The sequence below is a fragment of the Octopus bimaculoides genome, chromosome 19 (genome assembly GCF_001194135.2).
Source record: "Octopus bimaculoides isolate UCB-OBI-ISO-001 chromosome 19, ASM119413v2, whole genome shotgun sequence".
Taxonomy (NCBI): Eukaryota; Metazoa; Mollusca; class Cephalopoda; order Octopoda; family Octopodidae; genus Octopus; species Octopus bimaculoides.
The window spans coordinates 35,859,083-35,864,346 of NC_068999.1; positions in this window are offsets into that span (position 1 = coordinate 35,859,083).

The window sequence follows — 5,264 nt, forward strand, 5'->3', positions numbered from 1 at the left end:
ACACACACACACACACACATATATATATATATATACATGTAGGTACAGGACGTCACCATCTATAAACAGCATGAAATACGAAAACAAATGAGTTCAATATGCAAACACCGAGAGAAGGAAATGGAAGACAGGACAAGTAACACAAAGAACGACCCTTCATCAGTTGTCGGTTGTCCATCTACTCCTCATTTCCAGCACTGAACGACAATATGAGTCTTCGGAGGCAGTTGCTCCCATAAGTACCAAAATATAATTTGGGATATATGGAGGGTCAAAGTTGGAAACAAAGACAGGAAAGTGAAGACACACAAGGAAACCGAACGAAAACAAACATGGAGGGTCGTTAGACCAGAACGAGTGTAAAATAGCGAACGCTGGAGAAATATTTTCTTTGAAAAGAGAAAAGATAGAAGCGAACGATAGAATAAATCCAGCCCTTAGGACAGTCCTGAAAGAAAAGAAAGATGATCACGTGAGGAACGTATATGTGCATGTATGTATATTATTAAACTCTCACGCATTTTCAGTGAGCAGTAGAATGTATTTCATTGACTTTTAGAACTTGAAAAGTACTAGATTTTTTTCACCACTCCATAGAGAAAGATAAAGTTAGCCTTAACGGGATTTGAACTCAAAACGCAAAGAGACAAATTTGTCTGAGTCTGCACACGACAACATATACGCTTCAAACCATTAGCGATTATCAAGTGATTTTCATATGCAAGTGACAGTTTAGATACCTGTATAGATAACCATCTATAAGATCTGTAATATCTATACATCCATCAAAAGTATCTCAATTTTTCTTGCCTTGCTCCCTCTCTGTCTCTCTCTCTCTCTCTCGCGCGCGCTTCCCTCTCTCTTTCTATATATATGCCTCTTTATAAGCGTGCATACAAATGTATGTATGTATATATGTAGTTTTGTGTATATTTGTAAAGTTTTGCATGTTAAGTAATTCTATGTACTTGCAATTCTGTGGCCATATTTCTTTCACCTATTAATACATTGTCGAATGCATTTAAATTCTCTTCACGTACGTTGCTAATGTCCCACCTGTCTATTAGCATGTATATTGTTACGTCTCATTTCACCTTCTACCACCTCAACACCCGTACGTTTCTGCTTTGCCAACCAATCGATAATATATCGCTGGCCACCAACGTTACTTGCAAGCAAGCATATATCGACGAACCTGTGTTTTTATGTACGTATAATTATATTTTCGGTGTCACCACATATGCACAAATACATTTCATTCTTTCTGTAACTCTCTAGGCACACACAATCTGCTTCTCCTTTGGCACGCACACTCACATACACGCACTCATACATGCACACACTTAGACTTACGTTTGTATGTATATATATATATATATATATATATATATATATATATATATATATACACATATATATATATATATATATCGAGAGAGAGAGAGTATGTATATATGTACATATATAATATAGATGAATTTAGATATATGAAATATACATCTACTTAGATGCATTTATATGTGTGTGTGTGCATGTGTATTTATATATACACACATCCATATATGAATATATACCTATACATATATATTTGTATATATACGTGTGTATATAAACAGATACACATACATTCTCTTAATTCATCAGGTTCATTTAACTAAATGATAGTCTGTTTATGAAAACATACTGACAAGTTTCGATTGTTATTATTTAATGAAATAACGAAATTTTGCAAATATTTGCATATTTTCTGCTGTATTCTTCTCAATTCCATGGAGTGATTTGAAAGAAATTCTCTAAATATGTACGCTTTTCATTGTAATCACAAATGCTTTAAATTTCCTGGCGATAAATGCATTTGTGAGAATATGATCATAAATATTCACCATTTTACTGGCATTTAAATAACATACATAATTGGACACCAATTAATTAGCTGAAGTAATGAACTTATATTTCACACCTTGAATGTGGTATTCTCTACATTATGTAAATGGAAATACAAAATATTTCTTGCTAATTTGTTTCAGAATGTGTCTGTTTCTCTCTATCCCCCCCCTCTCTCTCTCTGTGATTCGTGCCTTTGAAACTACTATGACACACATACAAATTTTAAAACATTTTAAAAGCTGGCATTGACCAGAATGTATTACATGTCAATAGGGAATTCGATGACTGCGTTCGAAAACACTCAACGGGTAATAAGGATGATAATGTTTATGACGATGGCAGTAGTAGTAGTAGTAGTAGTAGTAGTAGTAGTAGTAGTAGTAGTAGTAGTAGAAGTTAGTAGTAGTAGTAGTAGTAGTAGTAGAAGTAGTAGTAGTAGTTAGTAGTAGTAGCAGTAGTAGTAGTAGTAGTAGTAGTAGTAGTAGTAGTAGTAGTAGTAGTAGTAGAAGTAGTAGTAGTAGTAGTAGTAGTAGTAGTAGTAGCAGTAGTTTGAAATTTTGGTACAAGGAAGCTATTTCGGGGAGGAGGAAAGTCGTTTACACTGACCTCAGTACTCAACTCGACCCCGAAAGGATGGAAGGCAAAATTGACCTCGGCAGAATTTGAACGCAGAAAGTAAAGACGGACGAAATGCCGCTAAGCATTTTGCCCAGAGTTTTAAGGATTCTGCCCGCTCGCCGCCTTAATCATAATAGTAATGTTAATAATGAGGAATATAAAGGAAATCGAGATAGAGGACAGAGTAGACCTACGCATGCAAGACTACAGGAGTTCGAACAAAAACTGGTAGTAACCCGCTATCCACATTATTCCTACCAGGAATAAGACCGAACTGAGCCAAACCAAAATAATAATAATAATAATAATAATAATAATAATAATAATAATAATAATAATAACACCTACATGACACCTACATGAACTTCTAACTTGTTGTCTCTTGAGGTCTCTGGGTGAGACTTGGATCCAACTTGTACAAATGCAAAACAAAAGTCAAACATATAATAATAATAATAATAATAATAATAATAATAATAATAATAATAATAATAATAATAATAATAATAATAATAATAATAATAATTCGTGTACCATACAAATCGTGTACCATACAAATCGTGTACCATACAAATTAAAAACAGGTCTGTGCTTTACCAGTGAGATCATTGGGGGAATAGTACTAACTTCTTCGCTGACACTTTGGCCAGAAGTATGTAATCACCATTTTTTTTATGAGCCGAAAATTATCCATGTGTTTTTCTTCGATCGGGTCCTTTCTCAGTGGTGCCACTACTCTTCAGCTCACATCAGTAGGAATTCTTCCGTTCTGCTGCGAGCTGTGGTTGACATCAGCTAAAACTCTATAAACCATGTGATCAGTCCTTCGAGTATCAAGCCACCACTTCCTGTATTTTAATGGCTACTACCGGCCATTCTCAACATTCCACTTCCGCCTTCAAGAATTGCGGCAGGTGATCGAGGTAGACATTGAAGTCCTTTCTGAAATTCAGTGCTCCACTCCCCATCGAGAAGCTGAGCGAATACCGTTGAAAAGCAGCACATATCTGCTTGTGATTGACTAACCAGCACTCATTATAGTCTACGAAAGATCGAATTGTAACTTGTTGCCACGTTGCGCCAGTGTCAAATCAGCCAATCGATCGGATTCCATTCTTTCATCCCTTACAGTATGTGCCTTAGCTCTGACAACATTGCCTTGGTGTTTCGCATTGAAGTATCTGTCGAGGGCCAATCTCACTGCAACCACCTCGATCGCAGAGCCATTCCTTAGTGCTTCTTTTAATTGTTTAACTAGATCTCCCACTAATCTAGTTTCCTTTATTTCTCCTACTTTACTAAACTTTATCGTTACTACTTTAAACACGAATTTCCTGATGATGCTTCATTGTTCGCTTTATGAATTCCTTTTTATGTCTACTGTCGGTATAGATTGGGATTATGCTTGCGTTTGATGCGGTGTTTGTATTCATATTTGAGGTGTTGGTGCAGTTGGTGCTGGCATTGTATTGTGTGTTTTTGTCATATCTTCAAACCTCACAAAACTTTGAGGGCAGAATTGTTTCATTCCATTTTTTTTCTCATTCTCTCCTTTCTTAAAGAGGCAGTTGTCCATTGTTTCTCTTTGACACTCTCCCTTCACGACATCTCTGAGGTACATAACATATCTGAAGCTTGAGGGATTCCGTTGTTGATGCTGGTCGATAGAGTTCCCATCTCTACACCTGATGTTTGCCTTGCAGCTATCGATATCTCTGTCTTTGCAGTTTTGTTGCACTCCCGGCTGTCATGTTTGGGTACTGCTGTTGGTATTGCTGTTTATGTCGTTGCTTTTGTGTCGGTGATGTCGACATCAGTTATGTATATTCGTCCTTCTTTATTTATGGACACAAAGCCCTCAATTAGTTTGTATCACCACATCAATGCCAGTTTGGCATTCTGTGGTCAACCAGTGCGTACACTTGCAAGTCCCCTGATAACTTGACTTGGTCTGGAATGTTTCATCGCTTTCTTGATCTGTTTGAATCAAAAGTCTCATCTGTGTGTGCGTGCGACCAGTACTATTGCACCCTAAGGACTTGCTACATATTCCCTTTTTTCCCTTCGATATCAAGTAAAACGGCCGCCACTAGATTGCAGTCATTTATTTCTAGTGTCCCATTGACGACTTTTATAATTGCAAATCTCCGGCCGAGGTGATTGGGTAAGCGGACCAATTCATCCCTGTTTAGGTGTGTCGCAGAATATTTCCTGGCTTCCACGACGGTCGGAAATTACATCTCAACGATGCCGAACGCTTTCCCACTAAAATCTTTCATTGAAGACACTTCTCAATCTGAGTTTCTGTCGCTTAATCCATTTTCCGGGCTTCAGTCATATGCACTAACGTATTATATTTTTTCCATGTGTATGCCCTCCTAGATTTGCGATATGCTTAAAAATACTGACCTACCACTTAGGAAACTTTTGGCAATTTTTAAAAACTGGGAAATTGGGAAATTGTCTTTAACACTAGCTTGTGAAATCCTAAATCATTGATTTTCTAGCTGCGATATTGGCGTCATTTATGGCGTCAGTGTTGAAGATGGCGGTAGGGGGCGCTGTTGCTGATGGTTGTTTTGTTATTGGCGGTGGTTATAGTATTAGTATTTATATTGCTGCTGTTAATTCCTTTATTATTGTCATTCTCATTATCAGTTTTGTTGTTGCCGTCGTCGTCGTCATCATCGTCGTCGTCGTCGTCGTCGTCATCGTCGTCATCATCGTCGTCGTCATCGTCGTCGTCATCGTCGTCGTCA